At 42.5% G+C, this 23001-nt stretch overlaps 1 long non-coding RNA gene across 1 annotated transcript; it reads right to left on the reverse strand.

The window, feature by feature from the left end:
• Positions 1-16911: 16911 nt before the first annotated feature.
• On the reverse strand, positions 16912-21514 carry LOC123331997. Its single transcript, XR_006548819.2, has 3 exons — positions 21356-21514; positions 17817-17913; positions 16912-17335 (listed from the first exon to the last, which is right to left on the reverse strand). It is a non-coding gene; the product is annotated as an uncharacterized LOC123331997 (long non-coding RNA).
• Between the last annotated feature and the right edge of the window lie 1487 nt (positions 21515-23001).

Here is a 23001-nt window from a genome sequence, read left to right on the forward strand (position 1 = left end):
CCTGGGGAGAGTTGGAATATTCACATGAACAGAAAAAAAGAGGCACTTCCTTCCTTTGCAAGATGAATTGCAAGAGGAATCCCACCTATGCCTGGAACAAAGGTCAAAGATGTGGGCTGGAGGCCTCTAGAGCGGCATGTTGGAGTCAAAAAGTGCTGGTCTTAATCCCATTCCAGGGCTTACATCCAGAGAAAAACAGAATTCAAAAGGATGTATGCACCCCAGTGTTCACTGCAGCACCATTTACAATAGCCAGGACACGGAAATGACCTAGATGTCCATTGACAGAAGAGAGGATAAAGAAGATGTGGTACATGTACATGATGGAATATTACTCAGCCATTAAAAATGAACAAAATAGTGCCATTTGTAGAGATGTGGATGGCCCTACAGATGGTCATACAGTGAAATAAGTCAGAAAAAGAAAACCAAATCTCATATAATACCACTTTAATGCAGAATCTAGAAAAAAATGGTACAGATGAATTTATTTGCAAAGCAGTAAGAGAGTCACAGATGTAGAGAGCAAACTTATGGTTACCAAGGCGGGTGGTAAGACGAATTGGGAGATTGCAATTGACGTATATACACTACTACATATAAAATAACTAATGAGAACCTATTGTATAGCACAGGGAACTCAACTCAACGATCAGTGGTGACCTAAAGAGGAAGGAAATCTAAAAAAGAGTGGTTATATGTAAATGTGTAACTGACTCACATTGTTGTATAGCAGAAATTAACACAACATTGTAAAGCAACTGTAGGCCAAAAAAAAAAAAAAAAAAAATAGTGCTAGGTCTTGCAATTACCACCTGCAGAGATTGCTAGAGCCACACTCCTCACTTTGGGTTTTAGGAAAAGGGAGCTGTGAATGGCCTTGGGTAGCAGTGCTGCCTTAAAATGCACAGGACTGTATTCTCAACACAAGACTGTTGAAGTAAGTGCCAGTGACAGAAGTCATGAAATTAGATTTAGCTGCATGCAGGGAAGCCAACTGACCAGAGGGAAGCAGGACACTTATGAGCAGTTATTACAGAGAGCAAAGTTATTTGATCTGCAGCCTATGGGTCGAAACTGCTCCAGCATCACTGTCTCCGTAAGTAGGATTTTCACTCAACGGATACAGGAAATTGGAGACGTTATAATTATCAAGGCCTAAATCATGATGGAAAATTTTTTCCATATAAATGAAAGCTGTGGCCTTACAGAAGAGACTATTTCAGATTGAATTACTGTTGAGAAAAAGAAAAAGAGCTCCTTGTCATCAAGGAGCTGGCAGTCCCTCCCAGCCAGGCCCTGGTGTTCTCCTGTTGAACATGAATGGTTTCACAGAACAGCCACATCAGTCAAGATCACCCTGTGACCACGATGGATCACGACAAAAACAAGAGTCCTCTGCAAGTCATATCTGAACATCGGCAAAACACCAACATCACCCAAGTCACAAACAAAAAAATCTCCCCCTCTCTCGGCTTATGTAAGCAATTGCTGCTTCTTTATCAATTACAGCTTTGGCCCTGTTCTCATCGTCCTTCCCCCAACTAAGGTTTATCTCGACACCCACTCCCAGAATGACTGCTGCTTCCTGGATCATGCCACCCAGTGCCAAGTCCCGCTGCTTTATACTCTTTCCAAGGTCACCGACCTCCAGTTCAATTTGTGCTGTGGGTGTGCTTGTACGACAGTGCTCCAGACTCTGTGAGTATGCACTCAGGTCCTCATGTGCATGCTCAGTCGTGTCCAACTCTTTGTGACCCTATGGACTGTAGCCCGCCAGGCTCCTCTGTCCACGGGATTCTCCAGGCAAAAATACTGTAGCAGGTTTCCATTTCCTCCTCCAGGGGATCTTCCCAACCCAGCAATCAAACCTGTCTCTTGCATTGGCAGACAGATTCTTTACTGCTGAGCCACCTGGGAAGCCCACCTTTACTAAGGTCAAAGCCCATAGTAAAGTATGTCAGGGATTCTCAGGACTACTCCCAAGTCTGGGGATACACTAAGACTCACAGGACCCAGCATCTAGTCATAGTCATGGCTGAGATTGGGTACAGTGAAAAGATACAAAATCAGCCAATGGAAAAGTGGATGAGTGAAGTCCAGGGGAAATCAAGCTCCAACTTGCAGAGTCCTCTCCCACTGGCTCACACAGCATGTGCTTAATTCCTTCAGAATCAGCTGAGCTATGTCAACACCTGTGACATGCTGTCACCAGGGAATCGCAGAGTCAGTGGCCCATGGTTTTATTGGGGCTGCTTACACAGGCACTTCCTGCCTAGCATGTACTGACATTCCAGACTCCCTGAACACAGACCAGTGCTCAGCATCAACCTTACTGCTGGCACAGACAGCTGAAGCACAGTATGCCACTTCTGTCAGTGTGGGAATGGGGGTAACATCCCCAAACTGGATTCCCAGATGAAGGCCAAAGACCAGGCTGGCAAACAGGTTTTTGAAAGAATAGCAGGCTCATGCCTGCTTTGTTAACTTTCTGCACAAGGCATTTCTCTGACTCAGATCCCCAACTTGGCCCCAAGGTGTGCAGTGTCCCTCTCTGTGAGTAAGGAACCCAATTCATTCTACTCCAAAGACATCACTTTGCTGACAAAGGTGCATGTACTCAAAGCTACGGTCTTTCCAGTAATCATGTATGGATGTGAGAGTTGGACCATAAAGAAGGCTGAGTGCCAAAGAATTGATGCTTTCCAATTGTGGTGTTGGAGAAGACTATTGAGAATCCCTTGGACTGCAAGGAAATCAAACCAGTCAATCCTAAAGGAAATCAACCCTGAATATTCATTGGAAGGGCTGAAGCTGAAGCTCCAATACTTTGGCCACCTGATACAAAGAGTTGACTCATTGGAAAAGATCCTGATGCTGAGAAAGATTGAGGGCAGGATGAGAAGAGTGTGACAGAGGATGAGATGGTTGGATAGCATCACTGACTCAGTGCACGTGAATTTGAGCAAGCTCTGGGAAATAGTGGAGGACAGAGCAATCTGCTGTGCTGCAGTCCATTGGGGTCACAAAGAGTTGGACATGACTTAGTGACTGAACAACAAACTGTTCCTAGGGGTCTTTTCTGGAGGTTGCTAGCACTGTCCAGTGCCAGCTGGCAAGAATATTCAAGGGAAACCCTGAAATCGGTTCCAATCTGTCCAGTGTTACTGCAAGAAGGCCCTCCACATCTGAGGCTGCAAATCCAACCCAGCAGCAAGACCACAGATCACAGGGAGCACAACGCTAAGGAAGTAAAGCAAGTATGCCTCCTAAGCACTCACTCCACCTACAGGCATACACTGAGCACCTGCTGCAAACAGCATACCTGACCTGTTAGGAACCGGGCTGCACAGCAGGAGGCGAGTGGTGGGTGAGCAAGCAAAGATTCATCTGTATTTACAGCCGTTCCCCATTGTTTGCATTACTGCCTCAGCTCCGCCTCCTGTCAGATGGCTGGTGGCATTAGATTCTCATAGGAGCATGAATCCTACTGTGAACTGCACATGCGAGGGATCTAGGCTGTTCATTCCTTATGAGTGTGTGCTAAGTCGTTTCCGTCGTGTCTGATTCTCTGTGACCCCATGGACTATAGCCCGTCAGGCTCCTCTGTCCATGGGATTCTCCAGGCAACAATACTGGAGTGGGTTGCCATGCCCCCCTCCAGGGGATCTTCCCGACCCCGGGATCCAACCCACATCTCTACGTCTCCAACATTGGCAGGCGGGTTCTTTACCACTAGCACCAGAATCATTCTCAAACCACTTCCCACCCAACCCTGGTCCATGAAAAATTGTCATCCATGAAACTGGCCTCTGGTCCCAAAAAGGCTGGGGAGTGCTGGCCTAAACAATAAGCTGTCTGCCTGAGTTGTTGTCCAGGAACTTGGAATCAACTGTGTCCAGTTGGAGCTGAGCTGCTTAAGACTGGATAGGACCACTGACCCTCCAACTGGGCATGTGCGAGTGTCCATGACTTGACATCAGAAGACCAAAAACACCATGGTTAAATCACACTAAGCACCTCCATGTTTGAACATGCAGAGGCCTGTGGCTTAGTCACACCTGCACAGAATGACACTCTCCACCTATTTCCAAATCACCTTCCCCCACCTTCCCCACCCCTTCAGACCGCCCTGCTGCTTTAGTCATTATCCCATAAATATCCTGAGCCCCTTGCATTCAGGGTGAACTGGCTCTTTGCTGCAAACCTCAGCGTCTCGGTGTTTTGGCTTGCTGCTCGGCAAGCCAAAGTGCATGTGGTTCAATAATAGTTTCAAGCAAGGGAAACTCAACTCGGCACATCCTGAAGTGAAGGCACATTTATTTGGAAGTTGAAAATGCAACTGATCACTGAATGGGACAGCTGCAGAAATAGGCCCAGAAAACTTGGGGCTGGGCGGTTAGGGAACAAGAGTGGCCTGGTAACTGAGAGAAGTGTATTTTATACCCTGTTCGTCTGGTTTCTCATAACCCCTGTCACAGGCTCATCCTTTTGTCAGTCCCTCAGCTCAGGAAGCACAGACCAGGGTTCCCAGGGCTCCGCAGGCAGTGGAGTGCAGTCACTACCCTCGAGGGCATCACAAACTAACAGGGGAGCAATAATCATGTAAGAACTACCATAAAAGCAGTAGTCATGTAACAGCGCCAATAAAACGCTAATGGAAGTAACAAAAAGGGAGCAATTAGTCCCACGAGGGGGGCACAGGAAAGAGCAGCGTCTCTATTGCCTGAGAAACATTCTATTTCCTCACCTTCTTGTGTCTCAATTCCCAAACCAGATTGTGAGCTATTCAAACATAGGCGAGTATAATTTCTCATCACTTCACAGCAAAGAACCCCTAGCATGGTGTGGGAACTGGAGTCCGTGTCTAGGACAGTCAGCCTCAAATTAATAGCTCCCCCTTCCTGGGCAAGGGACTTCTCAGCAACCTTCCCAATGAAGTTACAGCAATCGACTGCATTTGACACAAAACAAAGGTGATTCTTCATGGCTAGCTTAGGCACATTACAGAAAAAAATAAGTTTGCTTTGAATCATTGGCCTTTCATACACTTTTAATTCCCTGATTAATACAACACAAGATATCAATAGCTCTCTTCAAGTTAACTCCTTTTATTGATGATACTGATCTCTTTCAGTAGCTCATCAGAATTTGGTGGAATTGTTGTATCTACACCTGGAAACTAGGGACTTAGGGAGGGGAGCTTGTAGGATGATTTAATTTTCCACTTTTATCACTTAAATCATAATGTCTCATTTTCGATTTTTTAAAGTTTGTATGAAAAGTTCCTTTTGGAAACCAGATACTTTATGCTGGTTCAGTGGAGTATTATTTCCACTGTTGCAAAAAGTGATACCCTAGCAATTAAGTTGGTGAGAAGTGTGCTTCTTGACAGGGGTAGTTATAGTCAGCTCTGACCAAGTAAGAGGGGAGGGAATCATGGGGTGGGGCTTTACCTGGTACATATGTCCCCAGAAAGTTCTAATCCCTCTATTCCAATGGGGTCCCTTGCCTGAGTAATTCCTGATGCTTTAAGGTATGTGTTGTTGTTATTTAGTCCCTCGGTCATGGCAGACTCTTTGCAACCCCATGGACTGTAACCTGCCAGGCTCCTCTGTCTATGGGATTTCCCAGGAAAAAATACTGGAGTGGGTTGCCATGTCCTTCTCCAGGCGATCTTTACAACTCAGAGATCAAACTTTTGTCTCCTGCATTGGAGGCAGAATTTTTTTTTAAACCACTGAGACACTAGGGAAGCCTTTAAGGTATGTGAATATTCCCCTAAAGAAAGGTGGGAACCCTAGGTTTAGGGACAAGGGCCAGCTTAGAACCAATACTCAGGTGTGCAAACCTTGATGGTGAGCTTGCAACAAGGTCTAGTTCATGACCCTACCTGCAGCAGGATCTCTGATGGACGCTGAAAAGAAAAACTCGCCTCTCCCTAACAGCACTGACATACCAGCAAAATTCCTCCATTTTCAAACAGACAATCTCCATGGTGTCCATCCCTTCTGTGCTGGCAACCTCATCCTGGCTCAGTCACCATAAATCCTTTCATTTCCGTTTTCTTGATGAGGATAGAGGGAGCCTCAAGCATTTCAGTAGCTTATTTACCAGCACCTTTTTGAATCAATATGCCCTCAGGGAATAAAATACAGAATGGAATATTTGCCATGTTTGTCATCTTTCATTTTATTATGATTTCCTTTGGGCACTTAATATTAATTATTCACTTTTCCAGTATTCATCATGGATTGAGCCTTCCATAGACTCGCCTTTTTTGGTAAGTATTTCATACCCACCTTGCTTTTCCCTCCAGTAAAATATAAAATCCAATACTCACAAACCACTTCTAATGGAAAATGGAATTAGGAGCCCAAATCTGGGAAATCAGAGTACATAGTAAGGACTTCAGTGAATGACCCAGCAGTTAAGTTTCCAGGCTCCTTTAGTAATAAAGCCAGGATGATTTTTCTATTTAAGGTCATGTCTTCACATGGTTCTTTTTATTACAATGCTAATACTAATAAATCCCTTTTAAAATTTTTGTTTGCGTTTAAGTGTTTAATCCTCATATTCTGTACAATGTAACTTACACTTTTAACTCCTTTCCCAAGTTGTAATCCTATCCTTTCTAGAATTCTCCACATGTCTTTTTGACCACTATTTGGTAATCACTTTTGGCCTGTATATGTCTATTGGGAATTATAATATCTACTTCACTGAATTGTTTCGAAGGATTCACTGAGATAAGTGATACTTTTTGATAAATTGTCTTTTTTTGATTAGCATACACCAATAAAATAGATTTCACAAAAGTAAAACTGGGAAGAAGACATTTCTAGTTGAAGCGGAATAGTTTTTAATCTACTCACAGCTAGTCCCATATACATACCATATACATAATCACTTTTCTCTGTTCTTATGTATGTACCAAGCCTTAAACATGTAATGAAATATGAAACCTGGACTGTTGAAATATACTTCAATGGCATTTTTTAACAGCAAGCTCTGTATCCTTGTGGCAGGTAGACAAACTCTGAAGTCATTTTCAGTTTTAACCTTCTATGATCTTTCTTAAGAAGTAATATAAGTATTTCTACACTTTAAAATATTTTCATGAGGATGCCACAAGGCAAGTGAGGAGCAAAAGATAGAAACCTAGAAATCAAGGGGACTTCTCAGAAGGAAAAGTGAAAAGGCCTTGTCTATGTGGACACACAGCAATGAGACCACATATCAAAGCTTCCTTTAGCCTGGACTCTATGTGAAAATATTTTTAACCCTATGTATTAAAAACATGGAGTCAATGTAATACACCATATTGAAGAATGAAAAAAAAATCATATGATCATCTCAACTGATGCAGAAAGAGCATTTGACAATTCACACTTATGATCAAACTGCTAAAAAAAATAACCTAGGAATAGAAGGAATAATTTCAACATAATAAAGGACATATATTCAAAACTCGCAGCCAACATTATATACAATGAAAGGTGGGAACATTATATACAATGAAAGGTGGGAAATGTTTCCTCTAAAATCAGAATAAAAGGCAAGGATGCCCATTTTTACCACTTCTATGCAATTCTATTCATAGTAATGGAACTTCTAGCGCAAGCAATTAAACAAGAAAAAGGAATACAAGACATAAAAGCTGAAAAAAAAGAACATTACCTCTGTTAACAGATGGCATGATCTTATATATGTAAAGCCCTAAATATTTCCCCCCACCCCACAGATTAAGACCATAAACAAATTCAGCAAAATTGTCCAATACAAGATCAGCATGCAAATATCAGATCATCTTCTATAAACAATCCAAAAGGAAACTGAAAAAACAATTCCACTGATAACAGCAAAAAGAAATACTTCAGGCTAAACTTAACGAAGGACATTAAAGACTTTTAAACTGAATACTATGGAACAATGAAGAACTTAAAGAATACACAAATAAATGGAAATATATCCTGCATTCATGGGTTGGGAAGACTTAATATTGTTAAGATGTCCCTATTATCCAAAGTGATCTGCAGATTCAGTGCAGTCCCTATCAAAATCCCAATAATTTTTTGCAGCATAGCAAAATCCATTCTAAAATTAATAAGAAATTTCAGGGGACTCCAACAGCCAAAACAATCTTCAAAACAAAGAACAAATTTGGAAGTCCCATTCCTCCTGATTTCAAAACTTACTAGAGTTACAGTCATCTAAATAGTGTGGTACCAGCATAAAGACCAACATATATACTAATGGAATAGAAGAGAGAGCTCAGAAATAAATCCTTGCATATATGGGCAAATGAACTTTGAAAAGGAGCACCAAGATCATTCGGTGAAAAAAGGATAGACTTTTCAACAAATGGTTTTGGAAAAACTGGATATCCATATGCAAAAGAATGAAGCTGAACCCTTATATTATACCATATACAAAAATTTAACTCAGAATAGATCAAAGACTTAAACATAAGAGAAAAAACTTTATAGGTCAGAGAAGAAAACATGGAAGAAAAGCTTCATGACTTTAGGAAATGATTTTTTGGATAGGACACCCAAAAAAGAAATTTGATTAACATGAAAATACAAAACTTCTTGATAGATAAGCAACAAGGACCTACTGTATAGCACAGGGAACTGCACAGCACACAGACCTACTGCATAGCACACAGATTCTGTGACAATCTATATGAGCAAAGAATCTAAAAAGAACAAATATATGTATAACTGAATCACTTTGCTGTACACCTGAAACAGCACTGTTAATCAACTATACTCCAATAAAATTAAATTGAAAAAAATTTTTAATTCATAACTTTTGTGTAGAGGACACTATCAAAGTGAAAAGTCAATTCAATTCATGGCATGGGAGAAAATACTTGAAAATCATCTATCTGATAAAGGGTTAATGTCCAGAATATATAAAGAACTCCTGCAACTCAACAACAACAAAAGAAACAATTTTAAAAATGGTGAAGGACATAGACATTTCCTCAAAGAAATGAATGGCCAATAAGCACATGCAATGATACTAAACATCACTAAGCATTCAGTTCAGCTCAGTTGCTCTGTCGTGTCTGACTCTCTGTCCGACTCTTCAGACGAGTTCCAGACCAAGATAATCACGATGGTGTGATCACTCACCTAGAGCCAGACATCCTGGAATGTGAAGTCAAGTGGGCCTTAGAAAGCATCACTAAGAACAAAGCTAGTGGAGGTGATGGAATTCCAGTTGAGTTATTTCAAATCCTGAAAGATGATGCTGTGAAAGTGCTGCACTCAATATGCCAGCAAATTTGGAAAACTCAGCAGTGGCCACAGGACTGGAAAAGGTCAGTTTTCATTCCAATCCCAAAGAAAGGCAATGCCAAAGAATGCTCAAACTGCCGCACAATTGCACTCATCTCACTAAGCATTAAGAAAATGCAAATCAAAACCATGGTGAGTACTTCTCTGGTGGTAGAGTGTCAGTGCAGGGGACACAGGCTCAATCCCTGGCCCAGGAAGATTCTACATGCCTTGGATCAAATAAAGCCTGGTGTGCCACAGCTACTAAGCCTGCAAACTGCATCTGCTGAAGCCCACATGTAACTACTGAAGCCCATGCACCTGTGTTCTCCAAGAAGCAAAGTCACAATGAGAAGCTCGCACCACAACAAAGAGTAGCCCCCACTCACCCCAACTATAGAAAGCCTACATGCGGCAATGAAGAACCAACAAAACCAAAAATGATAATAATGTATGAAGAAAAAAACATGAGATACCACTTCATACTCATTCAGTTCAGTTCAGTTCAGTTGCTCAGTCGTGTCCGACTCTTTGTGACCCCATGAATTGCAGCACGCCAGGCCTCCCTGTCCATCACCAACTCCCAGGGTTCACCCAGACTCACGTCCATTGAGTCAGTGATGCCATCCAGCCATCTCATCCTCTGTTGTCCCCTTCTCCTCCTGCCTCCAATCCCTCCCAGCATCAAAGTCTTTTCCAATGAATCAACTCTTCGCATGAGGTGGCCAAAGTACTGGAGTTTCAGCTTTAGCATCATTCCTTCCAAAGAAATCCCAGGGCTGATCTCCTTCAGAATGGACTGGTTGGATCTCCTTGCAGTCCAAGGGACTCTCAAGAGTCTTCTCCAACACCACAGTTCAAAAGCATCAATTCTTTGGCGCTCAGCTTTCTTCACAGTCCAACTCTCACATCCATACATGACCACAGGAAAAACCATAGCCTTGACTAGACGGACCTTTGTTGGCAAAGTCACACTCATTAGGATGGCTATTATCAAAAACCAGGAAGTAAGTGTTGGCAGGTATATGGAAAAACCCTTTTGGGTTTGGAGGGAATGTGAACTGGTGCAGCTGCTATGGAAAGCAGTGTGGCAGTTCCTCAAGAAAATTTAAAATAGGATTACCACATGTTCCATCAAGTCCACTTCTGGATATATATTAGAAAGAATTGAAAGCAGGGGTTTGGATATTTGTACAGCCATGTTCACAACAGCATTATTCACAGCATGTAGAAGGTGTAAGCAACTGAAGTGTCTATCAACCAATGTACAGATAAACAAAATGTGCTCTATACCCTCAATGGAATATTACTCAACCTTAAAAATTAAGTTCTGACACAGGCTACAACATGGATGAACCTTGAAGGTATTATGCTAAGTGAAATAAGTCATTCGCCAGAGGACAAATACTATATGATCCCACATGATTCCACATGTTTTCTATTTTCTACCTATATAAAGAAAATATGAAATTAAAGAATTCTACAGTTTGAGATGCTTTTGAAACATTAACCAATATGTGAAACTATTAAATATAGTGTTCCTATTTCACACACATCTTGAACCAATAAAGAAATATACACATTTTCAAGAGGTTAAATTCATACTGGGCAAATACTGAGAACCATTTGATCAGGGTTTCTTAAGCTGGGGTTCAGGCAGGCCTTAAAAGTCCTGCCATGTGATACATATATTAAGTGTGCAGATGTGATTTTTTCCCCTTGAGTCCATTGTTTAATTCAGATTTTCAAAGGACCAGGACACCCTAACACTTGAGGATGCTTGAAAGCATTGTGACCTTTCAGTTCAGTTGCTCAGTCGTGTCCGACTCTTTGAGACCCCATGAATCACAGCATGCCAGGCCTCCCTGTCCATCACCAACTCCTGGAGTTCACCCAAACTCATGTCCATCGAGTTAGTGATGCCATCCAGCCATCTCATCCTCTGTCGTCCCCTTCTCCTCCTGCCCCCTTGGACTAAAGGATCATGCTGCCCTGGAGATGGGCAATTAAGTGAGGGCAGAGAAGACAAATGCAGAACCAGGGCAGGATGAGCTACCATGGCGTCTCCTGGTTCCCGTTTCACTCTGCAGTTTTGTTTTCAAAGTTCTGCTGCATATGGCGATGCAAGCACACAGTGCTGCCTTCACATCCAATTCATGTGTATGTGATTACGGTAATATTCACTGGGAAAAGACCCTGTTGTTTTCATTTTTATTTCATTTGCCTGATTATAATTAGTTTTAGCTTATTATTTAGTGGGTAGGGAGGGGATTTTTGCCATTGCTGCTGGATAAAAAGGAAGCCTAAAACTTTCATCATGAAAAGTTCTTGATATTTGTTTGGGAGTCTTTAGTAATGGTTTTCCAACTATCTTCTGATAAGATTTTGAGAAGGTGTTTTAGGAGGACACATGGAGGGAAGGAGAGGCCAAGTTAGGTCTCCAGACTACCAACCCAGGTTCAAACAAAGTAGTTTTGCTTTCATCTAACATACACATTGGAAGGAATGATGCTGAAGCTGAAGCTCCAATACTTTGGCCACCTGATGTGAAGAGCTGACTCACTGGAAAAGACCCTGATGCAAGGAAAGATTGAGGGCAGGAGGAGAAGGGGATGACAGAGGATGAGATGGTTGGATGGCATCACCAACTCAATGGACATGAGTTTGAGCAAGCTCCAGGATTTGGTGATAGACAGGGAAGCCTGGTATGCTGCAGTCCATGGGGGTGTCGCAAAGAGTCTGACACAACTTAGTGACTGAACAACAACACACACAGACACTAGAAGATATTATGAACACTTCTGAATTATATAAACTCCATCAAGTTTGTATCAGTGAGTAGAGACTAGATTATACTACAGCAACAAACAGCTCCCAAATCTTAGTGCTTTACTCAACAAAACTCTCACTCTTTCTTGTATTATATGTCCAACAACAGTTTGCACTGATTTACACTCATTGCAGTTACTTAGGTAGCCAGTTTGATGGAAATTCCATCTGGATATTCTTCCATAATAAACAAGCTAGACAAAGGGTAAATAAGTTACATACTGACTCTTCAAGCATCTCCTCCCATTTTTTTTAAACCAATCCAAGTCATTTGGTCACACCTACCTTCATAACAATTAGAGGAGTGATATATGGCATGTCAGGAAAGAGAAGAAGCTTAGAGTATGTGTGACAGCACTAAAAAATCTCTTATTACCTATGTTACTTAAGCTACAATCAAGTGAGACATGTTTTAAAAAACAATTAATAGTGTCAAGTTCTGTTTGAGAGCATCTAATCTTAGAGGGGCTTTCCTGGTGGCTCAGTGATAAAGAACCCACCTGCCAATGCAGGAGACAAGGTTCAATCCCTGGGTTGGGAAGACACCCTGGAGAAGGAAATGGCAACTCACTCCAGTATTCGTGCCTAGAGAATTCCACGGACAGAGGAGCCTGGTGGGTTACAGTCCATGGGGTTGCAAGAGTCGGACACGACTTAGCCACTAAACAATAGCAATTATCTCAGAGGAGGAAAGTGTGTATCAGGAATTTTCCCACAAATTATTATTATTATTGGAATAAGGTTAACAAGTCAAACTATTATTTATGATTCATTCATTGACTGTATTTTGGCATAAAGAGGGGCCTCCCTGGTGGCTCAGACGGTAAAAGCATCTGCCTACAATGGGGGAGGACCCAGGTTCAATCCCTGGGTCGGGAAGATCCCCTGGAGAAGGAAATGGCAACCCACTCCAGTACTCTTGCCTGGAAAATCCCATGTATGGAGGAGCCTGGTAGGCTACAGTCCATGGGTTCGCAAAGAGTCGGACATGACTGAGCGACTTCGCTTTCACTTTTCTTTATTCTGTACTAGTGGTAACTGCGGAGAAGGCAATGGCACCCCACTCCAGTACTCTTGCCTGGAAAACCCCATGGACCAAGGAGCCTGGTAGGCTGCAGTCCATGGGGTCACTAAGTGAGACACGACTGAGCAACTTCGCTTTCACTTTTCACTTTCATGCATTGGAGAAGGAAATGGCAACCCACTCCAGTGTTCTTGCCTGGAGAATCCCAAGGACGGGGGAGCCTGGTGGGCTGCAGTGCATGGGGTTGCACAGAGTCGGACACGACTGAAGCGACTTAGCAGCAGCAGCAGCAGCAGCAGTGGTAACTGTGGTACCAGTTGGTATAACCCTAATTTAGGGAGACAGATTTACTCAGCCATATACCTAGTCATAAGACTGCTATGACTGGCTGAAATTGTCTCTAAATTGTATAAAGCAGTTGAGCCACAGTAAATAGACTCATCCTTCCATTCCGGATGCCTCTGACTGGGTCTGAAGAGAAAGTAAACCAATGAGAGGAAAGAATTTGGAGCTCTGGAAGGGAGGGGCCAAGGAAGAACCACCCCACCTTTCCTGTAATTAACAAGAGTTGGGGGTAGGGCATGGGGAAAGGCTAGGATCACTGGAATCAAGGTGTTCCATCCACCATGTTCATGTTTCCCGAGACTCAATTCTCCTTCTCTCCTTTTCTCACACAGGACAGAGAAGGACAAACTCTCATGACCCAAGCATGGAACACGAGGGGATTAATACCACAATGGTGTGAGCCACACCCTCAAGGAAAGAGCAAATTGTCCTTTGAGAAATATTATCACAGAGCCAGGGTAGGAGTCAAGTACATAGTAGGCTTCTTCCCCATGCCCACCTCCCTTTTAAGTGCTTTTTGTAACCACAGTGTACTTTGGTGGAAACATACTATTTTGGTTGGTCTTTGGAGTACTGAAATAAGTCGAATTTACATTCCTCGGGTTACTACAAAAATATGATGCACAATATCCAACATTCATTCATCTATTCATTCAACAAATATCCACTGAGTGGGCACTCAAATTTAAACACGGTGGATTGAATGCACCTATTAGCCACTGCTCCTTTCTCCAATTCTCAGAAGACAGCTCCCTTCCTGTGCCCCTCCCCCCAAATTATATATAACATTTCTATAACTTGACAATGGTTGGTTAAGCTCCCCATTAACACACACCTGCACCTCTTCCCCTTCCTCCAATCCTTTCCTTGAGTCTCATGACAGTTAAATACATTCAAAACAGGCAAAAACCCTGAACAATGAAGGAAAAGAGTTAATAGGAACAAAATTCCAGCAGCTGGTCAACAGATGGTGATGTTAGTTGATTTATTAGGCCCAAGAAAATGGGAAACTAACTCAGCAATGGGGAAAGCCAAGGGAAAACCAGTATTACTCCAATGTCCAAAGGCTTAGGAATTGACTGGCCCAGACCACACTCTACCAAAAATGTACAAATGTAGAACTAATGATAGAAGGTTCCTAGAATGTTTATTTAAGAAACAGTTAAACTCTAAGATCCTCTCAACAACTAAGGATCTAATGTCCACTAAACTCAGAATCAAAATGAGTGTTTATTCCTAGAAAAGAGACAAACAGGGCGTCTCCAGCCTAGGAAAGTGCTTCTCAACTTGGGGCGATTTGGCCTCACAAGGGACATTCAGCAATGTGTAGAGACATCTTTGTCCTAACTGGGGGAGTGGGTGCTATGGGCATCTAATGGTTAGGAACCAAGGATGCTGTCCAACATCCTACACCACACAGAGCAGCCCCATCATAAAGAATCATCTGGCCCCAAATGTCAATAGTGCCAGGGTTGATAAACTCGAGGTTAGAGAAAGGATTCCACATTGGAGAGAATGGAATGAACATACATATGCTCAATACTGAGACACCAACACTGTAACTTCTGCCAGCTTCCCACATTCAGCTCCCACAGTGCTACTCAGTGTGATTCTCCCACATAGGGCTGTAGGAGTCCTCTCAGAGAAATCTTATCAATTTCAGAAAAAAATGTCTGAAGAGACTGACATCAAAAGGTTTCAACAGGCTAGCTGCCTTAGAACTGAGCCTATAGTCAAGAGCTTCCTTGCCAGTCTTAGCACCCCACTCTTACACATCAGCAGTGAAGGATTGCCAAACATTTGGAAGAAGTGGCATATAATACAAAAGGGAGAAATTTGGAGCTACGCAAGGGAAAGGAAAAGTCAAGGAAATTGTCATCCTTGGAAAAGGACAGAAAACATTACATGCATGAAACAAGGACAGATATTATGAAAAAGGAACCCTCAGAATACAAGTAATGGCTGTTAGAAATTTAGAGTATAATAGCAGAAATCAAATACTTTAAGTACTGGAAGGGAAGTGGAGAAAATGTGACACAAAGTCACCTTAAAAGACAAAGGAAAATAGAAGAAGAAAAAATGAGGGAGAGGTGACATAAAATGTCCAGAAACACAAAATTGGAAAAAAAAAAAAAATCAGGGTTACAAAGTAAAGAACAATGAAAACAGGGAGTTGGAAATTATCAAGTAATTTAAGAAAATTTTCCAGAAACAAGAGGCTTCATTTTGCAATTTGCAAAGGTTCCCTGCAATGCATCCAGGGAAATGCTTGACAACAGACTCACACCAGGTCGTCTCATCATGAAATTTAAGACCACTAAGCACCAAGAGAAGATGGTCAAAGTGCCTACTGAGAGGAAGGAAAAAGCATTCATTGTGATGCAAAGGATCACGAATCAGAGTGGCACTGAAATTCTCAAGAGTGACACCAGATCAAAGCTGAAAGAAACTAAAGCAATGCTTTCCAATTGTTGAGGGAAAATGACATTTGGCATGGGAATTCCATAGCCAAATAAAGCTATCAGTAGAGCGTCAAGACTTTTCCAGCCATGCGCTGTCTCAAATGTTATGTCCCATGCACCCATTCTTGGCAATCGATCAAGGGATACACACCACCACAGAAAGGAGCGTATGAATGCAGAGAGACATAAAACCAAGGTGAGACTTCAGAAGGCATTTGATACATGCCCAGAAAACTAAGCCAACTAGAAAAACTAAAAGACTGTTTCTACCTGTTTCTACTATTTCTACTAAGACTACTTCTAAGTGTTCTAACAACAGTTGGGAGGGCTCCATTGCCAACAGCACTACCTCATGCCAACTCTGAATCTTGACCTACTCAAAATTATAGAATGACTATTTCTAGGATGGGAGGAGAGGAGGTATGCATGTGCAGGGGGGAGTGGGGGGCCAATGAAGTGGTGACCAAAAGAGAGAGAGAGCGCTCAATCTTCAACCTCCAAAATGGGAAGTCAATGGGTAATGCAGAAAAAATTAAGAAGCAGAGATATAAGTGTGTGACCTACAGGCATCAAGATGAGCTTCCAGTCAGCTGAGGTTAGTGCCAGTGGGAAGCAGGGAGTCAGAAGTTACTAGAGGGGGCAAACCTAGTCAACTATGGAACTTCTGCAACTCTGTGCCTGCATCATTTGCAGAGTAACAATGACTAGACTGTACAAGAAAGGCTCCTGAATATGTATTTTGTGCCAGCCCCTGTTCCAAGCTGTTTGGGGAATCCAATGGTTAACAACACAGTCTTCAAATGTTAATATGTCTCACTATGATCATGAATTTTTTTCTTTTCCTTTATATTTCTTCTGATTTCCTTTATGTATCTTTGTTTCTTTGTTGTTAGGTGTCTAATGATTTATGATGTCTAGCTTCTTTGTGAATTGTACCTTTTATCATTAAAAATATTCATCTTTGTTTCATTTAAAAATAATAAATTTAATTAAAAAAAAAAACACACAGTTTCCAAACTCAAGGAGTTGACATCACAGAGGGTAAACATGCTGCAAGTAAACAGCCCCAAGTCCAAGTGTCAATACATAAAGCTGATTCACTCACTGTGCACAGAAATTAAAACACTGCAAAGCAACTATATTCCAGTGAAAATTAAACCACCCCAAAAAAAGAAATGCTAATAATCGCAAGTATGCATTAATTTGAGCTCTCATATATCACTATTGTATCACTGATACATAAGTGAAATAAAGACATATGCCAAAACACACACACGAAAGGAAAAAAGAACCATACAGAACTACTTCCTCCTGAAGATGGAAGGTTGAAAGAACTATCCGTGATGATTTTGTGGAGGAGCTGGAAGGGGAAGGGTGATTTTCACCAGCTGCAATGAAGATACAGTGAAGAATAAGTGGGGAGTGGCGAGGACACATGCAGAAGAACACTGGGAACCGGTAATGAGATGGATGTGTTTGCCCCTCGATACTACATGGACCCACCCATGTCAAAGTTCTCACGACCAATTTGGATTGTCATCTAAATGCCTTCAGTATGGCAACTGGAACCGAGTTTGTGGTTTTTGGACTGAGCTCATGATTGTCAAACCAACACCAGGAAACCAAGAAATAAATCAATAAACTTCCCAGTGGAAACCTTGGCCTCTGCCAATCAAAGGTGAATTCCAGGCAGATCAGGCTCCCGGCAGCTGAGTTACATACACACAGAAGATTCCGACCCTGACACCCTGCCAGTTGCAGAAGCAATATCAACACTGTGTTCCCCCAAACATACTCAGGGATTTTTCTCCCGAAGTGATTTTGTTTAATAAGTTGTTTTCCCCCAAAGTTGTATTGTATCCAACTTACTGTTGTCATTTTCACGTGACAGAGACAATGGATCCCAGGGAAGAAACTTTGCTGGAATTCCAAAGGCTGGTTACTGCTCTCGTTCTCCAGGCTGATGCTGAAATCAGAATGCAAAGTTAATAGAACCCCAACTAAAAACAAAAAGCCCCACTTTCTGTATTTGGTCAAAATGTGTCTGATTATTATGAAAGTAAACTTCCAACACTAAGAAGGGCATCAACCAGATGGATACATAGGAGAGCTCCCAATGGAACCCTGGACACACACCAGAATGATAACACGTGATGCCATTCTGAGTGGTTCCACACTCATGTATGTTTCTAAAACAGAACTGTAATCATTTAATGTATTCTATATAGAAACCTACGTTTTTCACATGGTTACCATTTTCCCCCTTCACCTCATCTCTGGTTTCTCAGAAAGGTTATTTGAAAGGCAGGATTTTATTTACTCCTACTCTCCCACACCCCTACCCCCCCACAACCAGATGGAAAGATGGTGTGATGGCAAAGGTTCTCAGCCGGAAATCAAGCAACTTGGCTTTGACCTTGGAGTTCACGCGTGTCTATGTGAAATGAACGACTGGAAGGAAGTTATTTCTGAGATCAGCTTTGGGAAGGGGAGAGCCCAGGCTTGGCATGAGAGCTGTGGATCATCAGCACAGCACTGACCAATGAAGGGACTCTGTGATGATCAATTAGCTTCACTGAGTACCACTGTCCTGCTCTGTGTGTAGGCACTGGAAATAACTCGCTTCAACCAGCTGTTGTGGGGGCACATCCTTGTCTGGAACCTGAAGTTGAAGACGAGGGATTCTGTAAGCTTGTCGTCCATGACGGATTTGTTAAATGGCTCCAAACAGTAAGGATGTGACCCTTACTGCCCACGACCTGCATACCAATGAGGGGAGCCCCGGCACAGAGAGAAGGAGAGGGTCAGGAGGCAGTTCTCCTGCCCTTTGGGAGACCCACCCAAATGCTCATCGCCTCCTGCCAGGGTAGAAGCCAGCCTCAAGGACTCTGATCTTTCCTGTGTCCCAGCATTTGGGCCCAGGAGATTGGCACCTGACTCCACCCTTGCAGGGCAAATTTGAGGAGAAGGGGAGAAGTCACAGGGCAAGACTGGCCCAGATCCCATGTCCAGAGCTAGGCAGTGCTGTGTCTTTTTTTTTTTTTAATTAAACAAAGATGAATATTTTTAATGATAAAAGGTACAATTCACAGAAACCATCAGACACCTAACAACAAAGAAACAAAACTACATAAAGCAAAAATCAGAAGAAATAAAAGGGAAAATAAAAAAACATATCATAGTGAGACATTAATATTTTCTAAGAATATTTTATCAAGTGCAGAAAAAATAATAGGAGCATCTTGAATGATGTCATTATTTTAATATAATAGATTTATATTTATATTAATTTATATTAACCTTATAGCTTACACAAATATTTAAAATTTTGTATTTCATACACTGTTATTAGATTTCCATGGGACATTTAGAAAAATTGGCAAAAAGATAAACATTACTAAGCTTCAAAAAGTAGAATTCTTTCTTGTGTGATTCAGCTATATATACACACATATATTATTTTTGAAATTATTTTCCATTATATGTTGTTATAAGATATTGACTATCGTTCCCCAATAAACCTTTGTTGCTTGTTTCATATCTATTTTTTTTTAATTAGAAACCTAGCATTCTATTCACCCTAAGTCAAACAACTGGAAGCAAAATGCCATAACTTTTTCATTTAGGCAAAAATTCATAAGTTTTCTAAAATATATATTACACATATTACTCATATATATGTATACAAAAGCTTGTCTACTAAGCTCAATAAAGGCTTGAGAAAGAACATCTAAGAAAGAGATGGAGAAATTGGAAAACAGAAACTAAATGAAATGGGAGCACTGAATATGAAACAGAAAAAGTGAAACAAACTAGATAAAAGTAAAAGATCCTCATACAGTCAGTTGCTTTTAAACATGGCTGCTCATTAGAAGGGCTGTGTCTTCTTAAGGCCAAGAGGGTGATGCTGAAGGGAGCTAGGCCAGAGGGACCTGCCCCAGGACATGCCTGCCACAATGCAGTCAGGAAACCATGAAGTGTCTGAGGTCCCACAGGAGCAGAAGCCCCACACCCCCACAACAGCACCGCACACGAGAAAGAGCACACTTTGGGGTGGCTGCCCCAACAGGACCCCAACACCACATGGCGAGAGCATCAGACCAGCAGAAGGCTTCGCTCTCTCACCTCCCTCCCTCTTCCTGCTGGTTGCAGTGGGGGAGAAGGGCAACGCTCAAGATGGGCATGAGGGGCAGGGACCTTGTGCCATTTCTTTGTGAAGGTCTCACAGCTGACCAGGTGCAAGGGGAAAGCTGAGCTCCTTTGAATTGCTTTTTCCATCAAAGTACCCATTTAGATTTGGCCCAGACCTCTTAAAAGCTATAAATGAGATGGTCCTAATGCCCAGAAGATATCAAAAAACCTAATCTGAGATATTATATGATGTGATAGGAGTGGGGAAGATGGATGAATCCCAGTTGACTTTAGGAGGAATGAGGGAGGAAAATCAAATCATTCCTTTAATAACCCTACGCCATTTGACTCATTGATGCTCACCTGAGTCTTGTTAAAAAGCAGATTCTGACTCAAGAGGTCTGGGACCCGGGTTCTCCACTGCTAAGAACCTCCCAGGTGACCCTGGTAATGCTGCCCACAGAACACGCTTTAAATAGCACCAGTCTAGACCAACCATCTGCAAATTCCAGCCCACTGCCTATTTTTGTAAATAAAGCTTTATTAGAGCACAGCCTTGCTCACTCTCATGCATTGTAATTGGCTACTCACACTTCAATACAGAACTAAACAGTCACAATGGAGATTATGGCCCACAGAGCTAAAAATATTTACCATCTCGCCCTTTAGAGAAAAGGTTGACAGACTCAGTTATATTATCACGTTACTCTGTGGAGCATCTGAAGTGGTAATGGCATGGAAGTGTTTTCAAATCCATAAAGAGCCCCATACAGGTAAATTCTTCCATCCCAAACATGCTTTTAAAAGGATTTGTTAAAAGGAAAGGTGATAAGGCCAGAGAAGGAATAGAACAACAAAGTGGTTAAATATAGATCAATCATCTGCTCAAACAGCCCCTTCACCTCTACTAGAGGTTTTTTTTTGGTTTTTTTTTTTTGTTTTTTTGTTTTTTTTTTTTTTTTTTTGCCATAAATGATAAAGTTCCTCTACAAAAACTGATCTTTTAGTAGCCCAACCAAGATGGTGACCCAACGGGTAAGTCCTCTGCCTGTTTTCTCATAAACACCCTCTTTTCCTAGTTTCCAGTCTAACTGGGCCATTGTGGGGAAAGGCTCCTTTGCTGCTGTGTGGAGATTTGGGTGGTGTTGGGCTGCACTCTGCAGGCCAGCAAGCGCTGTACTTGCCCAGCCTCAAGACCAACCAAAGAGCCCAGAGTCAGCGACCGGGACATCAATGGTTTAATATATGGGGGGGGGGGGGGGCGGAATCTTACAAACCTGAAGAAAGGTCCTGGAGCAGCACCCCACCATGCCCCACAGACGCCAGACATGGTAGCACTATTTACTACCCCAGGGAGGAGGAGGGTCCTCCTCCATTTGTAGGAGGAAATGATGTCAGAAAGGCTGATCCGTTACCAGGGAAACCAGCCGCTGAGGCACGCCCCTCGCGGCCCCTCAGGTTAACAAGCATCCTGAGGGCAGGTGCTTTCCTTTCATAAACCGCCAGGTGGAGCCGTTCTGGCCTAAGGGGCAGGTGGTTGTTCAGCCTCTCAGTCCTGTCCCACTCTTTGTGACCTCATGAACACCTCAAGCACGCCAGGCTCCTCTGTCCTTCACCATCTCCCAGAGCTTGCTCAAATTCATGTCCATTGAGTCGGTGGTGCTATCCAAACACGCTCATCCTCTTCTCTTTCTGCCTTCCATCTTTCCCAGCATCAGGGTCTTTTCCAATGAGTTGGCTCTTTGCATCAGGTGGCCAAAGTATTGGAGCTTCAGCTTCAGCATCAGTCCTTCCAGTGAATATTCAGGGTTGATTTCCTTTAGGATTGACTGGTTTGATCTCCTTGTAGTCCAAGGGACTCTCCAGAGTCTTGTCCAGCACAATTCGAAAACATCCATTCTTTGGCACCATAACCTTGTGAGTAGGTGTAGAGGAAGCAGGAGTTGGTTGAGCAGGGGATGTACCAAGAGCAGGAAAACAGCCATCTTGAGTGGCCAGACCATACAGATGGGTCCTGTTTTTTCCACTGAACTCAGTGTCACATACATCAGGTATCTATGGCCATCAGCTCCCACACCCATGGTCACTCTGAGACTTTCTCGTGTTCTACAGGAAACAAACCCTCTATTTCTTGATTTCAGGATGCAACTCTCCACTCACAAACACCAGAAACCATAACATGGAAGTCCCCCAGTGTCCTCTCCACATGATGTCTCTGCCTTACAGTCTCCCTTCCTCCCCTCAAAGATCAGAGCAGAGACCCTAAAGAAGCTCCTGGCTTGACTTCTTGGGCCCTCTTAAGTGATTCCAAAACAATATCTTCTGAAGGTCACACACTTTTCACATCACCACCCGCCACTAAACAGCTATAACATATCTCTGACCCAGCACTGCCTTCAGGTCACCATCCTTTCAACAAATATTTCTGGAGTGCTGCTGTATTCTGTGCACCGTCCTAGGCACTAGGATTTCTGCTGTGAACAGGACCAAATGCCCAGCCCTGCCTTCATTGATCTGCCATCTCTAGCTCTACTTAATGGTTTCAGAGCCACCTGGGGCTTTCAACGACTGCCTCCATAAGATCTTGGGATGGGAACATCTTTTATTTACTCCAACTCTACATCAGTTGATCCCTAAACTCACATATGATTTGAGGAGACCTATGACTTTCAAACATATAACAAAATTAAAAGACACTTGCTCCTTGGAAGAAAAGCTATGACAAACCTAGGCAACATATTAAAAAGCAGAGACATCATTTGGCTGACAAAGGTCTGTATCAGTTCAGTTCATTGCATTTCAGTCACTCACTCGTGTCTGACTCTTTGTGCCCCCATGGACTGCAGTACACCAGGCCTCCCTGTCCATCACCAACTCCTGGAGTTTACTCAAACTAATGTCCATTGAGTCGGGGATGCCATCC

Source organism: Bubalus bubalis, chromosome X, assembly GCF_019923935.1.
Source record: "Bubalus bubalis isolate 160015118507 breed Murrah chromosome X, NDDB_SH_1, whole genome shotgun sequence".
Lineage (NCBI taxonomy): Eukaryota > Metazoa > Chordata > Mammalia > Artiodactyla > Bovidae > Bubalus > Bubalus bubalis.